At 36.0% G+C, this 25638-nt stretch overlaps 1 protein-coding gene across 1 annotated transcript in view; it reads right to left on the reverse strand.

Annotated features, from left to right (window-relative positions):
• The window catches only part of CSRNP3 (cysteine and serine rich nuclear protein 3), a 152652-nt gene that overhangs the window by 117954 nt on the left and 9060 nt on the right, over positions 1-25638 (reverse strand). The gene's annotated exons all lie outside the window — the stretch shown is intronic.

Here is a 25638-nt window from a genome sequence, read left to right on the forward strand (position 1 = left end):
AGTAGATGTAGATATAAACTTTCAAATTGGTCACACAAGTATAAATTCACATTTATTACCTTGACTTCCAACTCTCCCAATTAAATGAATAGATTTTAGTCTTGGAGACAATATCATATTTTCACGCTGAAAAAAATGACAACCATGTCTCGTCCTTACCAGATTTAGTAGGGTTCTAAGACGGAGACTTCATAACAATGCAGTCTCTATTAGCACAGATTATAAATAGAAACATCTTTACAATAGGAAACACCAGCTCAAAATTATTCCTTCAAGGCCTTTCAGGCAACCTCAATATAACTAAGATTAGATTAAGTAGCTAGATTCAAAAAAATCCAGAATGCAAAAGTGTTTCCCTTAAGTAAGCCATAAAAGTCTTTTTACAATTTACCAAAAAAAAAAAAAAATCATAGACATTACCTCAGTAAAACAATTTTTAAAAAGTTAAAAGGATAGGAAAGTAAGTAGTGGGAAAATATTTTTAAAAGCTAATTCTCATTTTATTTAGACTGGAACAGAAATTCCTAAAGGAGTAGTTCTGAAAAATGCCACAGTTATGGATTATATTAATTGTTGACATCATTCTAGCTAAACCATTTATTTAGAGACTACTCCTGTCCACAATAGATTCTTCACAGAAATATTAAGATATCATGATTAAATATATCACTCTCATGTCAATAAAAACAAGAACAACAAAACCAGGGACTACTTGTAGGTTTTATGTGCTTGTTCATATTTATGTATCTCTTAATTTTGAGGACGTAAATGATTTCAAACAGTTTAGGCTCCCTTTGCTTGAAAATAATAAATGTTATGACCTGGTGAAGCTCTTAAGTTTTATGACACAGTACTTAAAAAGAAATCTTCTCTGCCATCTTTGTGATAAGATAGACTTTGGGTTATGAATAAATGAGGTGAAAATAACATCATTTCCTGTATAAATCTAGTTATAAGATAAATACAGTTATATAGAGTAGTTTGGATAATTCAAAGTCAAATCAAATTTATTGGGCACTTTCCCATGTGTCAGGCAGATTGTCATTTAATTCACAGAATATCTTGGAGAAGTATGTGTTACTAATCTCATTTTACAACCAAGAAGGAATGAAGCAGTTTTTAATGTTTTAAATGGCAGGAATGGGACTCTGATCATGTCTTCAAACCCCAAGGCTATGTATGCCACTTCAGGGAAAGCAAAATTCTGGATTAGTTTTTGTCAGTGCATATTTTGAGGGAATTTCTACCTCACTCTTATTTAAGTAGGCTTTCCATATGGGTCTGAATGCCAAAATAATAAGGCAGGTTTTAAAGAAGTAATTTAATAAACCAAAAAATCAACCAGGGCAGGGTGCCGCAGAAACTTCTGAGTTCCACAGCACACTTCTCTGTGTATTTGCATGCTTTAGCATGAGTGTGCATTATTTTCACAATAAAAGCAAAATAAATTAAAATTTAAAATAATACTGCAGGATTCAAAATGTGTAATCTTTTGTCACTTTTGTAAAATGGTGTATTATACAAGCACGTTAACCGCATATATATCTTAACCCAAAAGTTACTAGTGGCTACTCCTGTTGTTACTTGTACGTGGTTTTAACATTTTTCTTAATAGTTTCTTAATAGTTTTTTTAATAGTTTTATACACATCCGGATCTTTTGCAACTTACTTTCATAGTCAAGAAAAGATTCCACGAAAATAGAAAATAAATACTTTGTATTTTGAAAATAACATCCTGGACATAAATACTATTATTTTCTGGGTGAAATTCAGGTACCCTCTGGAATATTTCAGTAAAAACTAAAAGGAGAAATCTTTGAGAAGCTGAGCATATTTTGAATTCTATTCAGGTACCTCACAGAGAAAAGAAATACCAACTGCCAATACATATATGAAAGGATGCTCATCTTCTCCAATAATCAGAAAACTGCAAATTAAAATCCAGACACCCAAAACAACAACAAACCTCAGACACCAATAAAATACACATGCGTGCACGCACACACGCACACACACACAAACCCCAGATTGGCAGATTTTAAGACTGATAATATCCAGTGTTGGCAAAGGGCTTTGATAGCAGGCTTCTGCCTACATTGTTGAGGACACAGTTCTTTTGTTCCGCAATTTGGCATAATTTGTCAAAAATTTCAAATGGCCAAAACTTTCGATTAGTAATTTTATGTCTAGGAACATATTCTTTGGAAATACATAGATGCTTGTTGCAGCACTATCCGTAATAGTGAAACTCTGAAGAGACTCTCAAATGTCCTTCCATATAGAAATAGTTGCATGAGTAATGACACATTCGCAGTATGAAATACTCTGCAAGTGTTAACATGAATGTGGGTCATCAGTAGATTCCAAAGAAGAAAACACTAAGATAGTGGGTTTTTTTACTGTATACAGAAAAAGGCTTCAGAGGACACCTGGCCAGTGTGGACTGTGCTTATCAGTTATGAGGGGGGTAAATCAGAGGGAGATACGGAGGAAGCGTTCACCTTTTGCTTAGTAGATTTCACGTTGTTTGAAAAGATTTTTACAACGCTTACTAATGCACCACAAGTTCTTAAAAGATCCGAACAAAGCTAACGTTGACTTAAGTTCTCTACTTTTCCCTCAGTCAGTTGGCATTCCACTTTTGAAAAAAGCACAAGTAATTCACTTTCTGCTTTGTAGTTTTCTAGGGTCCCAGATTAGGATGGCTTTCAATATGGGAAGGGGCGTCTCTCCCCCCGCCACCCCTTGGGTACTAGATAGGTATCTACCATCAAACACATCCTGGCTGTACATTATGTTGTTGGGGGACAATCTGACCTCATTCAAATGTGCTTCTAGAGATCCTAAGAGGCTAATAGAAGACAGTTCTGAATTTTTGTGGTGAAGAAACTGCTCAGAAGGAGTCTGATTCGAAGAAAGCTTTGCACCAGGCATTTGTGTAAGATTTTTGTGCAGGGTGCTGGCATTGCAATAGACAGCTTTGTGAAAGGAGCGGAGAGTCAGACGGATCCAGAATGGGTCCAGGTCTTTCACTTCTCATTGTGGTTTCAGACAAGTTACTTAATATCTGTGAGCCTCAGTTTTAAAACTATAAATGGAGCTGATTTTCATATTTTACTAGATAAATGTGAAGCCTTACCAAATTATTGGCTCCAGTGCATATTATTTTAGTTCACAGGGACGCCTGGGTGGCTCAGCAGTTGAGCATCTGCCTTCAGACCAGGGCGTGATCCTGGGGTCCTGGATGAGTCCCACGTCAGGCTCCCTGCAGGGGGCCTGCTTCTCCCTCTGCCTGTGTCTCTGCCTCTCTCTCTCTCTCTGTGTCTCTCATGAATAAATAAATTCTTTAATTTTGGTTCAAAATTACACAGTATTTAGCAATCACCAAAGATAGACTGTTTCAAATGTTGCACTTCACTTGAAATCATCAATCAGATTCCTGAATCCAGGAATCTCTTTAAGATTAATAATGTTCATTCTTGGGGCATCTGGGTGGCTCAGTGGTTGAGTGCCTGCCTTCAGCCCACGGCGTGATCCTGGAGGCCCCTGATCGAGTTCCACATAGGGCTCCCTGCATGGAGCCTGCTTCTTCCTCTGCCTGGGTCTCTGCTTCTCTCTCTGTGTCTCTCATGAATAAATAAATAACGTCTTTTACAAAAAAAAAGATTAATAATGTTCATTCTTTAATTTAAAAAGCAATAAATGTTAATTTTAAGAAATACAGGTAAAGAAGAAGAAAATAAAATATCTCCTTCATCTAATCATCCAATTGGAAAATATTTATTAAATACCTATTTAATGTGCCAGGATCCATGTGAGGCACCAGACACACAGAGTAGATCAAATATATTTGGCTGCTATCCTCATGGCCACTGTTTAAGAGCTAAAAAATTAATAACATGGAAAAAAAGTGACAACAACCCCAGACACCTATCAATGCGCTCCCAACCTCCACTCTGAATCTTGGACTCCTTGAACTATTTTTAAAATGACCCCTTGACATTATACAGGGTCAAAGTATATTAAAAAATCTCTCCACTATCTTCCTTTCCTCTATGCACTAGATCCCATCCCATCTTGCTTGGTCAAGGACACTGAAGCAGTAATTCTTTCCTTCTCCCATGTCATTAATCCCTCACTCTCCGTTGGATTATTTTCCTATAAATCGGCTGTTATCTCTTTGATTAAAAAAATAACAACCTTCTCCTGATGCCATCTCCCCTCTGGTTACTGTTACTTTCTTTGCTCCCTTTTGTGGAGAAACTCCTTGAAATAATTATCTATGCACACTAAATCTTCTTCACCCATTCTCTCTTAAACCTCCCTAAATCAGACTTTAATCTCACCAGCACACTAAATAAAACTGCTCTCATCAAGGCCATCAGTGGTCTCCATGATGTTAAACGCAATGGCTAATTCTCAATCTGCCTTTTGCTTGACCCATCAGAAGCAACTGACAGAACCAATCATTCCCTTCTCATTGATGCACATTCTTCACTTGTGACCCATGGAGCCACATCTTTGAGGGTACAATCCTACTTTACTGGTTAGTCTTTCTCAGTTTCCTCTGGTGGTACTGCTCTCCTCTCCCAAATCTTAATTAAATTGGAGAGGGTCGGATTTCAAGACTTGGCTCTTGTTTTAATTTATATTTACTGCCTTTGTGATCTCGTAGTGCCTCATGGTTTTACCTAACATCTATATCTGAAGACTCCCAAACCTGTATGTTCTATAAAGATCGTTCTTTTTTAAAACTTTTTTAAAAAAGATTTTATTTATTTATTCATGAGAGACACACAGAGAGAGGCAGAGACACAGGCAGAGGGAGAAGCAGGCTGTATGCAGGGAGCCCGACGTGGGACTCAATTCCAGGACCCCAGGATCATGCCCTGAGCCAAAGGCAGATGCCCAACTGCTGAACCACTTGGTGTCCTTGTCAAGACTGTTCTGAACTCCATGCCTGATACTTAGCTGCCCCTCTCAATATCTCCACTTCAATGTATAACTTATTTATTTATTTATTTATTTATTTATTTATTTATTTATTTAGAGACTAGTGGGAGAGGCAGAAGGAGAAGGAGACAGAATCCCAAGCAGGCTCCACATCCAGTATGTGGCCCTGAGATCATGGCCTGAGTCAAAATCAAGAGTCTAACATTTAACTCTCTGAACCACCCTTGCACCCTGGACGCCAATAATTTTAAACTTATGTTCTCACCTGAACTTCTGATTTTCTGCTCAATTCTGTTGTCACCTTCTCTATGTCTACTGATCATATTTGACTCCCAGTTGCTCCATTATTTTGGTTTTTTCTCCTATTCTAGCACATGAAAACTGTCAATAAACACCATAGGAACTGTCTTCAAAACAGAACCAGAATTTAGACCCTATTTTTTTGAGTGTCTCCACAGCTTTCACCCAGCCTAAGCCTCTTGAAAGGTCTCCATGTTTTGCCTTTTTTTTCTCTTGGAAAATTAATTTTTTTAACATGGCAGCCTAGTGGATCCTTTCAATTCTCTGAGTCAGATGATGCCACGCTCTTCTCAAAACCCTTCAAGGGCTCTCTCATTTACTCAGAGTAATAAAGTCTTTTATTAGCCAAAAGACCTCTATAAACAAAGCCCTTCCACTCCTCTGACTTTCCCACCTACAACTCTTCCTTTACTCAGTCTTCATCACCTGAGCCACTTATAGCCTCCCTGCTGTACTGTGGTCATGAGAGCTTCCTCCAACCAAGGGCTTTCATTCCAGCTGTCCCCTCTGCCTGGAACACTAATGTCCCAGGTAAGCCTGGGCCACCTCTGCCACTTCCTTCCATTTTTCCCCTTTCGGTAAACCCTAAACTTACAATCTGCCTCCTACTCTGTATTTCAGATCTCATTTCCCCAGTTCTATTTTTCTTTTTTTCATATCACTTTCTAACATGCTACATGTTTTTATATAATATGTGTACATGATATTTTATATAATATGTATACACGATATGTATATATAATATAGAAATATAACATAATATTATATTAGTTTCTAATTTCTGTCCTCTTTCACTGGAAAATAAACTCCTGGAAGGCAGTATTTCGATCTCTTTCGAAATGAGATTAACATTCATTGATGTGTTCAAGGCTCTAGAATAAAACTTCATGAGTATTTATTGAATGTATTAATTGAATGTATTTATTTATTGAATGTATTTATTGAATGTATGATTTAAAATCACTGATGTTATTGCAAGTTTAAAATAAGCTAAATCCTACTATTTTGATCAACTTCTACCTTCATTAGAAGAATCAACACAATCCTGAATAGAATGAAAATAACTGAATTCAATGACTGAGAAGCCTGTCCTTCCTCTGGGTAAATCAGATTTTTTTTTTAATTAACAGAAAATAATATACTTAACCTTTTTAATCTAGAACTAGATGATACTGAAAATGTGGTAATAATTGCATATGCAGGGGTGACTGGCTGGTTCAGTTGGGAGAACACGTGATTCTTGATCTCGGGGTCATGAGTTCAAGCCTCACACTGGGTGTAGAGTTTACTAAAAATACTACTAATAATAATAATAATTGCACATCCAGTTTCAAATTCTGTTTAAAATATAATTTAAGGGGATCCCTGGGTGGCTCAGCGGTTTAGCGCCTGCCTTCGGCCCAAGGTGTGGTCCTGGAATCCTGGGATCAAGTCCCACATCGGGCTCCCTACGTGAAGCCTGCTTCTTTCTTTCTCTGCCTGTCTCTCTCTCTCTCTCTCTCTCTCTCTCTCTCTCTCTGTCTCTCAGGAATTAAAAAAAAATCTTAAAACAATATATAATTTAAATGTTCACAAGATTTTAGGTAAATCATTTCAACTAATTTTTATTTCCATCTTTATTAGCTAAGTATAATTTAGGTTGCAGGCTTCTTGTGACAAGCATTTTATTCTATTAATTTAAAAAACTGACCAATTAGATATACATTTCATTAACGAAAGGTTAACAAATATAAGAATCTAGAAAGAACTTAGGGGGATGCCTGGGTGGCTCAGTGGTTTAGCGCCTGCCTTCGGCCCAGGGCGTGATCCTAGAGTGCTGAGAATAAATCCCATGTCGGGCTCCCTGCATGGAGCCTGCTTCTCCCTCTGCCTGTGTCTCTGCCTCTCTCTCTGTGTCTCTCATGAATAAATTAAAATCCTTAAAAAAATAAATAGAAGAACTTAGGGACAAGAGCCACTGGAGCTTTGCAGTCCAGGTAGATGTCTGGCATAGTTAGGGAAGATAGATAAGATAGCCTGGTCTGGTTCAGGTAGAAAAAAATCCCAAGGCCTCAAATTAAATGTGAGTCAGCTGATGTTTCAGCCATTCCAAGAAGCCAGATATCTGTCCCCTCAGCCTATTCAGGAAAGGACACAGCCACACAACATATCTCAACTACTAATAAGAGCCCACTGGTTGTTCAATCTGATTCGGCGGAGTTTGAGAGTCCACCGCTACATATTAAAGCACAGATTCCTGATAAATTCAGAAAACTATCATTCAGATTTACTTTTGAATACTCCATAAAAACTTATCACCAGAGATCTTAATAGGTATGACTATTCTAAATAATCATGTCTATTCCAACATAATAGTCTATTACTAAGAGAGGTTATCACAATCATTTGCAATTAGAACTATGTAAGATAAATGTCCATTGATTTGATATTGCTTATCAAATGTCTTAAAATTCATTTCTAGGAATTTATGCACAGAAAACAATCATATATGTATTCAAAGATTTAACTCTAAGGTTCATTAGGAATAGTGGGAAACTATAAACAACCTCATTGTTTAAAACATAGTATATGTATTAGTATAGTGTAATATGATATACCCATACAGGGTGATATTAACTCAGCCATTAAAATTGTGAGATCATTGAATATTTGCTGATATGATATGAAAAGGTTCATAATATACTGACAACTGAAAAAAGCAACTAATGTTACACTATAAATTGTTTGAGTCTTTTGGTTTAAATATTAGATGTTTATATATATACACATATCTATCGTGTATCACTATATTTATTTCACAGCATGTATCATATTTTTTTTTTCACAAATGCTGACAGCATCAGTACCAAGTAGTAATAATGAGTTTTAAGAATTTCATGAGTTCGAGCTTCCAAGACAGGCAGGAACTGAAAGAATATGTGACCTCCAAACCAGCTCTGCAAGAAATTTTAAGGGGGACTCTTAAAACTCCCCTTTAAGAAGAAGTTCAAGTAACTCTGAACGTGAATGGGCTTAATGACCCCATCAAAAGGCGCAGAGTTTCAGACTGGATAAAAAAACAGGACCCATCTATTTGCTGTCTACAAGAGACTCATTTTAGACAGAAGGACACCTACAACCTGAAAATAAAAGGTTGGAGAACCATTTACCATTCAAATGGTTCTCAAAATATACCCTAAAAACTACAGAACACTTCTGAAAGAAATTGAGGAAGACACAAAGAGATGGAAAAATATTCCATGCTCATGGATTGACAGAATTAATATTGTGAAAATGTCAATGTTACCCAGGGCAATTTACACGTATAATGCAATCCCTATCAAAATACCATGGACTTTCTTCAGAGACTTAGAACAAATTATTTTAAGATTTGTGTGGAATCAGAAAAGACCCCAAACAGCCAGGGGAATTTTAAAAAAAGAAAACCATATCTGGGGGCATCACAATGCCAGATTTCAGGTTGTACTACAAAGCTGTGTTCATCAAGACAGTGTGGTACTGGCACAAAAACAAACATATAGATCAATGGAACAGAACAGAGAACCCAGAAGTGGACCCTGAACTTTATGCTCAACTAATATACGATAAAGGAGGAAAGACGATCCACTAGAAGAAAGACAGTCTCTTCAATAAATGGTGCTGGGAAAATTGGACATCCACATGCAGAAGAATGAAACTGGACCACTCTCTTGCACCATACACAAAGATAAACTCAAAATGGATGAAAGATCTAAATGTGAGACAAGATTCCATCAAAATCCCAGAGAAGAACTCAGGCAACACCCTTTTTGAACTTGGCCACAGTAACCGGAGAAGGACAAACAGTGTATGTTCTCATTCATTTGGGGAATATGAATAATAGCGAAAGGGAATATATGGGAAGGGAGAAGAAATGTGTGAGAAATATCAGAAAGGGAGACAGAACATAAAGACTTCTAACTCTGGGAAATGAACTAGGGGTGGTGGAGGGGGAGGAGGGTGGGGGGTGGGGGTGAATGGGTGACGGGCACTGGGGGGTACACTTGACGGGATGAGCACTGGGTGTTATTCTGTATGTTGGTAAATTGAACACCAATAAAAATTAATTTATAAAAAAAAAAAAAAAGAATTTCATGAGTTCTAGGAAATCATATATAAACATTTTGGGGTATGGGGTTTTGTTGTTGTTGTTGTTGTTGTTAAGAAAGTTCATCTGATTCTCAAAGGCCTGGTTTTCAGCGCGTCTAGTTTTTTCATGCCATTCATTCACAGAATAATCCCATCAGGGATACTCTGAAATAAGCAAACTAATTTTCCAAAGGAGGGAGTAGAATGTCAGAAGTGTTAGGGTGAAGTATTAAAAGTTCTAGAAGGGAATGAGCAATTTGAAAAATAGTCTTTGACAATTTTAACCACTGCTCCAAGGCTGTGATAGCTATATTTCAAAACTGCCTGCAAGGACACTATAGTAGTAAACAGATTTCCAGGTTCTAGACCTGGCCAAGAGTTTGGACAAATCACTTGACCCCACATAGTCTGAGTTTCCTCAGTGGTAAGAAGACAGTTTTGCCCTGTACCTATGTGACCTTGATTTTCTGATACTATATAAACATCTTGAAAAAAAAAATAAAATCTGTGGAAGGAATTAATTGACTGTCTACCCCACTAGTTTGGCAAATGTGAGCATTTACCCTAAAACCTGAGGTTTATGGAGATTTGTCCCTGCATGGAGTACACAATGGAGGAATGGAAACAACAGCTTGGGTTATGACTTATGTACTTAGAGTAGAAAGAGGGGCATGACATTTGTCACGGCCATGTGTGAGCTCGGTAGCTATTGTGTCCATATCCATGGTTTCTGTAGGCATAGATGACCTAATTCATCTTTGTATCTCATGGTATGTGTCAGTGGGGCTGGATGCCCTGCAGTGCTCTAGATGTGTGAGAAGAATCTGTGCTATAAAATGAGCAGAAAAAAAGAAAAAAAAGGAAAAAAAATGAGCAGAAAATTTCAGAGGAAGGTACCAGCCATTATATGGTAGGCAGACCTCCAATTTTAAAGTTAGGTTGAAGACGCTAAAGACAAAGGAGAGAGGCCTTAGGACAATCTCTATAATGCTCATCAGTCATGAGAGCCCAATTTCTAGAAGCTATGTGAAAAGCCATTGGGTAGAGAACAAAGCAAAAGGATTTTTCCTTCATAAACTATAGTTTCCAATAGTGAGTAACACAATAAATAAAAGAACCCCACAGTCCTTTCTCACTGTCTAAAAAATCCAAGTGGGAGAAAGCATGTGATTACCTACCAGGCCATGGGGTAGAGAGAGGCCAGAAGCTCCAGATTACGGATTGGACTAGAATTTGAACTCTGAACAGCAACTGACTGTTCAGCTGGTATTCAAGCAAAAGAAGTTGATTGATGGAATATTAAATACTCCAAATTCAATGAGTCAGAGCAATATATGATGTTATCTGACAGTTTTTTTGGAAAGGTGCACTTTCAGAGAAAACCCTGCCATATAAAAATATTTGGCTTTTTAAAATATATGCAAAATGTTCCTGGGATGCTATTTCTAGATGCATAAATTACACAAATATCTAGAAACCATGTTAAAGAAAAATACGGAAGGACTATCAAACTACCGCGCCCAGAAAATGGACTGTCTCTTCTAGTCAGGACCGGGCAGCTAAGTTCTCTCTCTGAGTTACAGAACTCAGAGTTCAGGTTTAGAGACTTAGACTAATGAGGTAATTCAGAATATAGCAAGAATCCTGTAGGTACAAGCCAGCAGGGATTCCTGTGGAAAACAAAGAACTGGTACAATAAAACGGGAAAGATCAATGAGGTGTCTTGTGAAATAGAGGGGGACGTCTGTATGTCTCTAGAGCTTAGTGAGTAAAGAACAGTAGGGAGAAACTGACTTCACCATTAAGCATTCAAAGGAGATAAGGAAGAGAATGTCTTGCCTAGCAGCAGAGCAGAGGATAAAATTATAGGTATTAATTATGGTTCCCATAAAATTAAGATACTTTTAAATCCAAAAAATAAAGGCTTTCTGCGTATTGAGTAAAAGACTTCCAAATAGAGGACCAGATAAAATTTATGAACTTCTATCTCAGAGAGAATATTAACTTATCCAATATTGTTTACACTAGTGGAAACGTTAAACACTAGGCTACAAACTAAAATTAAAACACTACCAGAACACTGAATTTAACAATAAAGACAGGGAGTAATTTGCCAAGGCAAGCCACTGAAGCAAATAATATAAACAAGTTCAACAGCCTAGTCAATGCATTTTAGAGCAAAAAGAGAAGGGGCTCTGGTTGCCTGCCGACACCTTGCCTCAGTGAAACAGTGCACTCTTCTCTCCAGGAATAGTAATAGGTTAGAGGTTTGGGCTGCAGAAGATTGTAATTTCATGTTGTTTTATTGGGGATGGACTATAGGTCAATTACTTCTGGCATTTCATCTTTTGGGTTTATTGGCATATTACCAACAACTCTGGAGATCTCTCTAGTTCAAGGATGAGGCTTCACCTGCAGATTTATTCTGATCTCTAGCACCTTTGGTTTTAAGTGAAGAGAGTATTTTTATAATTTGTCCCAAAAATAGTCACTAACAGACGTCCTCAGCCAAGAACTAGTCTCAAATAAAAATAAAATCTCTTACATATTAATTTTAAAAATGTATGCCATTTTGATATCAACAATTGCTGCTGTTATTGCCTACTTCTTTCTTATTGTTAACCATGTCTCTGACACGGAACCACCTGCAGTGCAATATAAATCCACGTAGGTTCAAGCAAGAAGGTTATATAAAGAAAGCTGTGGAAAATAAATTTTAAGATCATCATCAAGATGCCTTTATTAAACATCCTGTTACACATTAGCTGTGCAGGTCACAATGTAAATTATAGAAAAGAACAAAGCATTTGTCCCCTTGGAGTTCTTAATCAAAGACATCTAGAAACAGCCATATAAAAATGCTCAAAATATATAAGTATTGGGAAAAATAATTACATATTGGACAAATAGGTGAGGCTTTTATATAATGTCAGGTGAAATGTCAGTTTACTTAAGAGTGAGGGAAAAAGTACATGACTGGAAGAAAATCAAGTAGGTTAGCTACAAAAATTCTATCCTAGTTGAGCAGGATGAAGGAAAAAGCAAATTCTTGTCTTTCGCTGCCTATCAAGTGAGGCAAGTTGGACATAATATGACACCACAGAGTAAAAACAGAGCATATTGATCTTTTGGTTTTACTGAAAACATTTTGGAGAAAATGCTTTAAGCAATCAAAACATCCCATTGTTTTATAATACATGTAAGTATGCCATGAAGCTGAATACAGAGAGTTGCATGAATTTTAAAGAAAAAGAATAAGACTCAAAGAAAACTTAAGCCTATTATGGTTGCTTAAATAACATTTTACTTTTTCAACCTGCTACCCTATGATAGCTCATGTTTGCTATAGTCCATCATGAAGAATAGTTCTTTAACAAATGTGGGGGAAAACCTAAATATATTTGGGGTGATTTTAAAGTAAGAAATGCTAGAAATGTTACCCATAGCAGGTTTTGCTATTTGAGAATTTGCTAAGGCAGGTACTTAGCAATGGTGACAGATGCTAGATCCTTCATAAATGAGGAGTATATCCCTAAAATAGTATTCACAAATGTATTGTCACATTCCAGAAAATATGTCAAGACTCAGAGTAAAGAGAAGCCATTTCATTATTTTTTTTCATTATTATTTAATTAAGGGGAAAGGGACACTTCAACTGAAGCAAAGGAATAGAATATCTGTTTCTATATCTGGAGACTATTATGAAAAGCACGGAAGAAATGTCAAGCCAAGATGCTAAGGAGGAATGCCATTGAAAAAGGCAATGATCCATTTCAAAAGCAATTCCAGAAAAATGGTTCTTAAAGTTACCTGGAAATAATGAAAGACTGGACATGTTCCTCCTTTCTTAGAGTCATAGAGAAACAGGTAGAATGGAAGTGTGGCCAGTGAGTAGGTGGTAGAGAACACAAGGATGACTTTATGAAGAATATGGAAAAGTAGAGGCAGCTAATATGATCTCCAAAGAAGAGAGAATGCTAGTGAGTGGGAAAAGGTATCACTGGAAATTAGAATCCCAGAGTCTCAAAATGGCCTGCCCCACTTTTCTCCTACTGGTTTGGGGGAAATAGCACAATTAGAGGCAAAGTGGTATGTAATAATAATAATAATAAAAATAAAATAAATTAAACAATGCACTATGGGAATCCCAAATAGAAATAGGGAGAGCTTAATTAACTAGATTTCTCTTATAGGTATTTGTATTTATAGACACTGCTATAGCATCAAGTGGAAGATTTTGCCCCTTTGAGGAACTGTAGCCACTGCTGAACTACTGGGGTTACTGCTGGCGTGGTGGTCCTTGCTAGGAATACTAAAGATCAAAGCTGACTCTGTCTTCTTCCTCTATCCTCAAGCGTTCTAGTTTTGCTCTTCTCACCCCTCCTTCGGAGCCAAAGGCAAAAAAGCTCCCTAGTTTCCTATTTCTTCTTCACTTACGATACTCAGTGCTTGCACACATGGTAGATAATAAATGCTTTCTGAATTGAACGAATCAAAAAGAAAAATGGAAGGCAAGCAGCAGCTCTGGGTCGTACATGTAATCAAGGCAGAGGGAAGGAAACTCAAAGATCAATAAGAGAAGAAAATGGAAAGGGGGGAGGGGAAGGTGGGGAAAAGGAAGAGCAAGAGGGCACAGAGAAGGAAATTCCAAGTAAGAAGTATAATGATGCTTCTTTGAGGTACCAGAAATGAGATGTAAAAATATATATATTTATATATATTTATATAAATATATATTTATATTTATGAATAATATATATTTATATTTTTATAAATATATTTATATTTATAAATATATATTTATATATGAGCTTGTTGAGAGGCTGTGTTACATTCTGTGTAATTGCTAATAACCCATATGAAGTGAGGCTGAAGTTAGTAATAACTTTTCCCCTTTTATACACAATATTGACAGAAGATAGGGATGGCAAGAACTCTTTCAGGTACTCATAATACAACACTGATATAAGAGAGCAGATAAATATGATTCATCATATATCTAGGATCCAAAGATACTCCCTTTTGCAAAATTCAAGGCAAAGTTTCTGGCATTAGGGGTCTTTGGGTGCCCTGTTGTTCGGTGTCTGAATGTCTTTACTGGATGGCCAACAAATTGCTGAGGCTCAGTATTCACCAAGTCAGAATCTGTAAAACACTGGCACTCAGCAAGTGGTTGCTTCCCCCCCCCGCCCCCCCGTGCTTTGTCTCTTTGCCACAAATACAAAAAAAGCAGCATGGAGTTGAATGTGTCAGTAACAGTCAAGTTGGTTATCCACTGTCCTTCTTTCCTGACATTTGAAGGAGCTGATTTATCTTCTGTGCTGGGCAGCAGAGACAATAGAGCGATGCGAAAATAGATGTACGAACTGCAGTGGGTAGTTCTTTTGGAAGGTCCACTGAGACAGGAGAGGGAAGGCAGTTTCCTGTTCGATTGTTCACTTTAAGTGTCCTGTTTTCAGTGTCCCTTTGGGGACTGCCATACACACAATATGGAGACAATAGCTGTACCCAGGGCAACGACATACAGTCTTGCAGCAGATCTTAATTAATACATATCAATTAATATGAATGCATATTACTTATTCATCTGTATAATCGAAAACATAATTTAAAATCTTGTTCTCCTGTAAACACCTAATGTGTCCAATAACTAACAAATGTGAAAGAAGTACCTATAGTGGATCATGATTAAATATCACTTTTGGAAGGATGAGCAGATTTTGCCAGAATCTGTTGTATCAGTATCTCTGTGGCAGAGTCAGAGCTCAAACAATCTTTTTTTTTTTTAAAGATCTCATTTATTTGAGAGAGAGCGAGAGAACACATGCGTGAATAGGAGCTGGATGAGGAGCAGAGGGAAGGGGAGAAGCAGACTCCCTGTTGAGCAGGGAGCCTGAGGCGGGGCTCGATCTCAGGACCCCAGGATCGTGACCAGAGCCTAAGACAGCCACTTAACCGACTAGCCACCCAGGAGCCCCAGAGTTCAAACAATCTTATACACATTCCTGATAGCTATATTGATTTGAAGGGTTTGACACATGTTTGATGTTACATACTCCAGAAATTTTAAGAGTAATTTCATAAAGGTGAGGTCGATAAACACCTAGAAAAATACGTAAGTCTTAAAGACAGTTGTTATCTATTTGTCACTTGACGGAACCAATACTTTCAATGATAAAGTATAGTTTTCCTGTGGTCATGGGATATTGGCATGTTCTTTAATGAGTAGAATTGTGGGAAAAGTATATTCAGCTTTAATTTATGGCGACACTGTATAAACTTTAGTCATCGACTCTTAGGAAAGGAGTAAAAAGCATACCAGATGCACTTTGAAGCAACACATTTCAGCATGATTAATAATAAATAGATAAGAATTATTTGAGGTCAAATCAATCTGCATTTTAAGCCTAGAGGCTGCGTATTCCGAACTAACATTAAGACAGCAGCAACAACAACAACAACAACAACAATCATTTGACAAGCAACTAGGATATATGACATTTTCTATTTAAACTGACGAATGTTCAGAAAGGTTGTGTTGACATATTTGGTCAATATTTAATTAAAATAAATTTTGAAAGCTTATTATTGACATACAAATGTACATACACCCTGGCTTTAAAATCCAGATTGTCTTTTCCATCTCTAGTGTTAACCTAAAAAGCTCATTTTAAAGTAAAGCCAGGGATATATGGAGGAACAAACTTCCAATTTTACATGCAAACTTCTGTGTGCATTTTTCGCCAGAGAGGAGACTTGGTGTCATGGAGACAGAAATGTTTCAAATGTTACCAATTCTGATGATGTCCACAATAACTAAATACACTAGTAAATCAACTGGGTAAATATATATCATTCTGTCAGCTTCTCAAGTGGGTTTTATAACATCAGGCTCACCACCCTTAATTCAGTGCCTTTCATCTGGTGGGTTCTCAGTATATGTTTGCTATTGATAATGATGACAATAGTCCAAGCCATGATCTCATTTTACAGAGTGTGATCCCCTCTTTATTTTCAAGCTTCTCTCTAGGCCAGGAAGGTTTTAATTCTCTCTCATCATGGCAATAAACCTGTCACTGAGATCAGGTCAGACATAAAATTTTCCAAGGCTAGCACACAAATTCCTTCTCCTGCATGCAAGCTTGCCTCACTCTTGATCCTATCCTTGATGACAGGAAGGTCATACTGTAAATCATCTGTCCATTTGTAGACCAAGTGGTTTACAAGGACAGGGCATCTAAATTTTGCCCAGTTTACTTTGTAACTTACTGCCTAGTTCATGATTAAGTCAGAGATGACAAATTTTTCTTCTCAACAGTAGGAGGATTACACTTTTTCTTTCCTTTCCTTCCAAAACAGGTTATTACAGAATTTTTAAAAAGTGTGAGTCAGAAGAAGAGATATCTAAAGCGTTTGGAATAGACCTGATCCTCAGCATAACACTATTCATGAAGCTCCAAACATGTTCTTCTTCTTATGTCTATGAAAAATATATTCCTAAATACTTGTGTTCTTCTATCAAAGAATGAGTTAGAATTTGACAATTTTCTTATATATCTAAAAATGTATTTTATTCATTTAAATAGGAAAACAAAAAAGTAACAAAAGGCTAGTAAACATAACCCAAGGATTGCTTATAATTTGAACCATATTATATACCATTATTCTTACTGTCAATAGCCATTTTCTTAAATATAGGAAAATGTATTTTTTATCTGATTTTTTAATAGAAAGTTTTGGTGTTTTAGATTTTATAGCTTAGATTTTTATTATGTGTCATATATGCCTGTTCTACTAATTTAAATATTACAGGAATATGGGTTTAGAATACAAGAAATATGTCATAATTCCACCCACCCCATCAGAGATAGCTACTAATACCAGTTTGGTTTATATTAGCAATATACTATTGTATTATTATATTAATGAAATATTTTTTCACAGAAACATGAAATTTCTACTTTCTTTTTTTTACTTAATATTTCTTTTTTCATGGCAGTGTTTATTAGAATTACCTTATTCTTTTATTAAAGAGCTATATAATATTTCATTATATGGATTGAATATAATTTATTAAATTAATACCTTATTGACAAGTATTTGGAAGCTTTCCAATTTTTAATTTCATCAATGTATCAGTGAACAACCTTTATGCGCCTGTATGAGTGTTTCTGTAGAATAACTTCCAAAAGATAGAAGAGTTGAAGGAATTAATGTTTTGGTAAATATTGACAAATACTCTCAAAAACATTGTAAAGAATTTACATATCTACCGATAATATGTAAGAGGATCTGTTCTACACACTTGTCAATGTTTTTGAAAACATGCAATTACTTTTTAAAGCTGAGGCTACAAATTCAGGCGACTTCAGGGCCAGACAGGCAAAAAAAAATATGTGAAACAGCAGAAGGTAAGAAAAGGGGAAGTAGTGGAAATTCAGCAATTTTGACTGGTGGGGGGTAGTCTATGATGGCTGCACAAAATAAATCTTTAGTTCTCAGGCTGCCAGTTTTTTCAGCCCTCATCTTACTGGAATATACCACATTTTGATTCTTAATTTAATTTTCCTTTAAAGATTGTATTTATTTATTCATGACACACAGAGAGAAGCAGAGAGACATAGACAGAGGGAGAAGCGGACTCCCTTCAGGGAGCCCCATGTGGGACTCGATCCCCAGACCCGGGTTCATGCCCTGATCCAAAGGCAGACGCTCAACAGCTGAGCCACCCAGGCATGATCCTGATTCCTTAATTTTAAAGCAAGATCTTCCTTTACTAGAGAAAGTAGCATAATCTTTGATGAATTAATTTCAGTACACACATTTTATTTTAGCCTTATTTTCTTTCTTTATATTTTTTCTCAAATTTTATACTTATGAGAAGAATCCATTCTCTTCTAGATTTAGGATTTATTATATGTTGTATTGATTTTATCAACACAAACTTTTTATGGTATGTTGGAAACCATAAAAAATTATATTTTGTTCTTGCATACACAAAATTTTCTAACTTTTGTCAAGTTGGTGTAAAACCTTTAAATTTAAATATAAGATCATTTTAATACTCATATTATTCACATATCAGTAATAGAGGAAAAGAAATGGAAATACACTGCTTGTTCCAAATGTAAGACATATCCTGCTAAGATTGATATTTATCCTAGTAAAACATCCTTGAGAAGAAAAAAGAAATCCCATTATTTTAGCTTGACAAAAAACAGAAGAGGAAAATTCTAGTTTCCTTTTGATAACAGCGGTTATCTTGTGGTCTATGAGAAAGGGTGAAGGCCATGGAGAAAATTGGTTCTGTTCTCATTTTTCTAGTCCCACTGCATCAATAAACCTCTGGAAGTTTCAACACAGAGCACACAATGTGAGCATGAGGCAGCTTGGCCTCTTTTAGCAGTTTGTTATGCCCTTTACCCTTATGAGATTGTCGAGTTGAGAGAGCCCAGTAAAGGATTCCCATTGCAATAGGATGCATCAAAAAATGGATTTCAAAGCAGGACAGTTCCTCAATCAGTCTGAGATGAGGGTGATGATAATTAAGGAGAGTTTGGGAATGAGTCAGTGTATAATTCTAATTGCACTTTTGTATTTTGGGCTGTTACTTAGGCCATATTTCTTTCTTTAGACCTGAAAAAGAAAATACCTCGAGATAAAATAATGCACAAAATTACAGCCATTTTTTCCCCCAACACTTCCATTTTTTATTGAAGAAAATGGTAAAGCTGCCACCTCTGCTGGGTGTAAAAGAAATAGTTATATGGTACTGACGACTGGAAATCATACCTGTGTTGAAAACAATTCCTTAACTGATTGTGCTCAAACTATATAATATTATTCTGTTTTGAAAAACCATTTTGGAAAACAAAAGAACTTTAATACTAAGGGATTTTTTTTTTAGGTGTTCTGAAATAGGTTCCATCTGTTGGTTTTATTTTTTTTCTAATATATGAGGCCATATGAGAACTATCTCATACTGTGTATTCATTTCTTTTGATTCTTAAAGGTAATCATGAGTGGTATAAAAATAACATTGTTTCAGAAAATGTATGCCTTAGAATAGAACAAAATTTTCAAAGAGTAATACTGTTTTAGATGTTTATTTTGGGCTTGATGTTAAAAACTTAAAAACAATTAAATTAGAACCAGCTCTGCTTAAAATAAAGGAGAGAGCAGGAAAAACATAGAGCTATAATATTGTGTAGAAAACGAAAATCCAAAAGGATCTCCAAATTCATCATGTTCAGAAAATGTTTCTTAAAAACTAATTAGATGAGAAAAATTCCTCTCCAATATCTGATGTTATATTTAGATATATACTTTCAACTTCACCCTGAAAACAAAATTAAAACATGGCTTGTAAATATTTTATTCATTCACTTATGTATCTATGGCCTTATATAAAAGTTGACTTTTTTTTTTTACATTTTTCCTATGCTTATTGCCTGGAATTATACAAAATTGGAACTATAATTTTACTAAAATTAAGAAAGTCATTCACTGTAAGATCATCAAACTTACTTGAACCGAACTCTCTGTGGTTTAGACTTCTAGTTCTTCTATGAGATTAGTATTGGAATTGATCGGCAGATAATCCCCATGAGCATGTCAATACTACATAAATTGGACAGCTCCTTGTAAAATTGTAAAGGACTTTTGAATTCTGACCTTGTAGAGCTGGGATCAACAAACATAGGCTATCCTCAAAATTTCATTTGCTTTAAAAATGTATACTCGTAAATCTCTATAGATCTAGTCTATAACACTGTTTATTTTAGCTACCTTTGAAAACCTATAAGAATACATCTGTTAAAACTTTATATTCCTAAAGAAAAAAAAACCTTTATATTCCTTGCAATTTAAAAACATTTGCAATCATGAAAATTACTTTAGCATGGACCTTTTCCTCTGTTGTTTTCTATTTTTCTCTTTTAAAAGAGTTAAGTTCCCTCTAACTCTCATACACATTAGGTTTAGTAAATGAGACAGAATTTACCACCTTAATCCAAATTTTTAATGATTTCATTGCTAACTTCATAAATGTGGATAGGAATTTGCTAAAATTTTAATTTCGGTAAAGTTCACATAGAATCTGTAAGTGCCCAACACTTTCCTGTATGATGTTCTGGATAAATAAAGTATATTCCTTGCTCTTGAGAAGCTTCAGAGCAATGGTCTTCAAGCATTTTATTTTATTTTTTTTTAATTTATTTATTTATGATAGTCACAGAGAGAGAGAGAGAGAGAGAGAGAGGCAGAGACACAGGCAGAGGGAGAAGCAGGCTCCATGCACCGGGAGCCCGATATGGGATTCGATCCCGGGTCTCCAGGATCGCGCCCTGGGCCAAAGGCAGGCGCCAAACCGCTGCGCCACCCAGGGATCCCTCTTCAAGCATTTTAAATCATATATCCTCACCAGTAAAAAAAAAAAGTTTCTGCATGTACTTCATATATATATATATATATATATATATATATATATATACATACATATATATAACTACAAATATATTATCTAAATTATATGAATATTTAGATACAGAAGTTAAAGATGATAAAAATCATAAATATATATATTATTTTTTGATCAATTTGGTTGATTTCTTTATTTTTCAACAATTTTTTAGCATAATATTCATGTGAAAAATAAAAATAATAGGAATAACACAACTTCTCATTTTTTTTCAAATTTTCATTTAAATTCTAGATAGATGCTATTTTTCCTTTGCTTCTCAAAAGATCTTGCTCACCCCCACAGGTTATATGCATTAGACTTTAGAGCTCGCTGGTCTTGAGGGTAGGATAACATGTACATAGATAATTTGATAAGGTGGCCAATTATCTGATAGACATAAATAAAAAGGTGCTAGAACACAGAGAGACTTTTTGGAAAAGTCATTAGATATAATAAACTTCTCTGTATAAAGAGGAGAGGGATGGGGCACCCGGCTGGCTCAGTGGTAGAGCCTGGATCCTGTCAATGTATGGGAAATCTTTGAAGAAATTTAAGAGGGTGACTGAAGGTCATGGTCAGATGTTTTTGTTTCAGGTTGAGTCTCAGGGTAGCTGTACTGAGATTGGAGGTGAAGAGACACAACTGGAATCTGTAATACTCATCAGTAGGCTCTCACATTATCCAGGTGAGAGATGAAAAGCAACAGAATTAAAGCTGTGACAACGCAGCACTCAGGAGGAGATGAAAAGTAGCATGAGGAAGAAACTCCATAGAATTCAGTCATGATTTTCTGGAAGTGTCCAGTGAGTAAGAAGGAATAATCTTAGTTACTTTGTAGCTTTCTAACTTAGATGACTGGCTACTTTTTTTTTTTAAGATTTTATTTATGTATTTGAGAGAGAGAGAGAAAGTATGTGTGAGCTGAAGGGAGAGAGAGAGAGAGAGAGAATCTGAAGCCGACTCCACACTGAGCACAGAGCCCGACATGGGGCTCATTCTCATGGGATCAGGCCCTGAGCTGAAACCAAGAGTTGATCCCTTAACTGACTGAGCCATCCAGGTGTCCCAATGATCAGCTACTTTTAACTGAGATAGTAAACACATTAGCAGGAAAAGATTTGGGCCAGAGAGAAGATAAGCAGATTCTTTTTAAAATTAAGATTTATATAAAAATTATAAACATTTATGGGGTGCCTGAGTGGCTCAGTGGTTGAGCATCTGCCTTCAGCTCAGGTCGTGATCCCAGGATTCTGGGATCGAGTCCTACATCAGGCTCCCCTGGGAGCTTACGTCTCCCTCTGCCTATGTCTCTGCCTCTCTGTGTCCTTCATGAATAAATAAATTCTTTAAAAAAATTATAAACATTTATAAATGAATAAAAAAGACAAATCAGTTGTCATTCTACTTTTGAAAGGAAAGTTCTGTATTTCAGACACTATTTATAATATTTACATTATTATAAAATATTGGCCAATCATTTGATTTAATTTCTCCCAGTCCTTTATTTACTTTAATGGTCCTTTGTGTATATATAATTTATATTATCTCCACTCTTTTCATGTCTATTTTTCTCACCTAACATAGTCTAATAAATTTCATATGTAATGACATTTCATGTCTTTGAAATTTCTTGTAAATGAAATTTTAGCAGCTATGTAATATTTTATCTTCTGGAGGTACCACAAAATGTAAAACAATTCGCCTAATACAGGACAAGTGTGTTATTTTCAATATTTCCAACAAGGATAAAGAGCATTATAGACATAATATTATGATATATTTCCTTTTGTCTGGGAATCTACTGCTTGTTTAAGTTTAGAAAACATAAGCATATGAAAGTTTGACATATTTTGCTAATAACATACTTCCCTCAAGAGTATAGGACAGTGAAACAGATTTGCAATAAAAAATCTTGTTCAGGGCAGCCCTGGTGGCTCAGCGGTTTAGCACCACCTTCAGCCCAGGGCGTGATCCTGGAGACCTGGGATCGAGTCCCACGTCAGGCTCCTTGCATGGAGCCTGCTCCTCCCTCTGCCTGTGTCTCTGCCTCTCTCTCTCTCTGTGTCTCTCATGAATAAATAAATAAAATCTTAAAAAAAATCTTGTTCATTTGGTAGGCATAAAATTATAGCATTTTATTGCCATTTGAGTACTGTTGAAGATGAATTTTTCATTTGTTAATTAGCTATTTATATTTCTTTTTTATGTAAGTTGTTCTTTCATTTCTCTTATGCCATTTTTTTAATGGAGTCTTATTGATGTTCTTATTAATTTGTGGATGTCCTTAAATAATAAGGATAATCACCCTTTGCTGTCACCTAAGAAATAATGTTTTAAGTAGTTGGCTATTTATCTTTTTATAGTTGATAGCAGTTTATGATTTTCTGTTCTTTCATATTTTATATTTTAAGTTATCTTTTCTTATAACAGTAAGATGTATTTTGAGAAAATTTGGAGACTACTGAAAAACACCAAGACAATAAATTACATGTATACTTAACTATGCAGATATAACCAGTTTTATTACGTGTATATGTGTATGCATGCATATATGCATTTATGTAATGTATATATGCATGTAATATGCATTTATATAATCATCCTTTCTTTCGTGCATTACACATCATTTGAGAGCATTAATGACATCATACGGTGAGTGCAGTTTTATAGCCTCCTTTTTTACTTATTAGTATATTTCAGAGAGGTCTCCAATAATAAAATATGTTGTGGAAAAACTTTTATTTTAACTACCTCAGAATACTGCTTTGAGTGGATATTTAATAATTTATTTAATTAATTCGTTATTTCCAGACACGCAGAGGTTTCTAGTTTTCATTAATTTCAATGTTATCTCAGTAAATATCTTTGTATACATAGCTCTTTGTTCACAATTGACTATTCATTAAGGCTTTTAAAAATTTGGAATCCTGGGGAACGCCGGGGTGGCTCAGCAGCTAAGCACCTGCCTTCAGCCCAGGGCATGATCCTGGAGACCCGGGATCAAGTACCACTTCGGGCTCCCTGCATGGAGCCTGCTTCTCCCTCTGCCTGTGTCTCTGTCTCTCTCTCTGTGTGTGTCTCTCATGAATAAATAAATAAAATCTTTTTTTTAATATATTTTTTTAATTTTTATTTATTTATGATAGTCACAGAGAGAGAGAGAGAGAGAGAGAGAGAGGCAGAGACACAGGCAGAGGGAGAAGCAGGCTCCATGCACCTGGAGCCTGACGTGGGATTCGATCCCGGGTTCTCCAGGATTGCGCCCTGGGCCAAAGGCAGGCGCTAAACCGCTGCGCCACCCAGGGGTCCCAAATAAATAAAATCTTTAAAAAAGAAGAATAAATAAAAATTTGGAATCCCGGGGTGCCTGGATTGCCATTGGGCATTTGCTTTCAGCTCAGGGCCTGGCCTGATCCCAGGTCAAGGATCAAGTCTCTTATCAGGCTCCCTGCCGGGAGCCTGCTTCTCCCTTTCCCTAGGTCTCTGCCTCTCTCTGTGTCTCTCATTAATAAATAAAATCTTTTTTTTAATTTATTTATGATAGTCACAGAGAGAGAAAGAGAGAGAGGCAGAGACACAGGCAGAGAGAGAAGCAGGCTCCATGCACCGGGAGCCCGATGTGGGATTCGATCCCGGGTCTCCAGGATAGCGCCCTGGGCCAAAGGCAGGCACCAAACTGCTGCGCCACCCAGGGATCCCTAAATAAAATCTTTTTTAATAAAATTTGGAATCCCTAGGTCAAAGAGTATACAGAGAGTAAGATCATTTATATATAATGTCAAATTGCTTTCTAGAAAAGTTGAATCAATTTACCTGTCCATCCCTATAGTGTGACATGGTTCATTTCTTCACATCTTCACCAATATTTGATATACTTATGATAATAATATACATGTGTGTTTACAATGCGCCAGATTCTATTATTATTTTGCTGGTAAATTGTCTGAACATCAGAAAGTTTAAAGTTTGCCTAACTCCTGGAGCACCCGGGTGGCTCTGTCAGTCAAGTTTCTAACTCTTGATTTTGGCTTGTCAGGATAACTTGGGTTCAAGTCTTGCATCAGGCTCCACACTCAGGATGGAGGCTGCTTTGGAATCTCTCTCTCTTCTTCCTTTGCCCTTCTTCTGGTCATGCATTCTCCCTTTCTCTCTCTCTCTAAAATAAATAAACAAATAAAATCTTAAAAAAAAAAAGTTTTCCTAAAACCTCATAGACAAGTAGAAAATGGACTCAAAGTTCAGTCTGACCTTAAAAATGATGCACTTTGTCAGTATGCTACACTATTTCCCAAAGTTTTATATGTTTATGTGAGCATTATTTATCAAGTGTCTTTGATTACTGGTTATGTTGAACATTTTCTTTTTCAAGTTTAGAGGTCACCAGAACTTCTTTTGTAATAAAGTTTCCTCAAGGCCTTGCCAGTTATCCTAATGAAGTTTGGATTTTCTCAGTGGTTATGTTGAAACATTTTCTTTTTCAAGTTTAGAGGTCACCAGAACTTCTTTTGTAAAAAAGTTTCCTCAAGGCCTTGCCAGTTATCCTAATGAAGTTTGGATTTTCTCAGTGATATCTAACAACTCTCTATATTTTAATAATATTGACCATTTGTGAGTACATATGCTGTGAATATTTTTTCTAGTGTCTTTTCTTATGTAAGTTGTATTTGGAGCATTTTCTAATATACATCAAGGGATTTTATAATCAAAATCCCAGCAGGATTTTTTGCAGATATCAACAAGCTGATTCTAAAATTTATAGGTCAAAGCAAAGGAGTTAGAATACCAAAGCAATTTTTGAAAAAGAAGAGGATGCACA

The sequence above is a fragment of the Nyctereutes procyonoides genome, unplaced genomic scaffold (assembly GCF_905146905.1).
Source record: "Nyctereutes procyonoides isolate TBG_1078 unplaced genomic scaffold, NYPRO_anot_genome, whole genome shotgun sequence".
In the NCBI taxonomy this organism is placed as follows: Eukaryota; Metazoa; Chordata; class Mammalia; order Carnivora; family Canidae; genus Nyctereutes; species Nyctereutes procyonoides.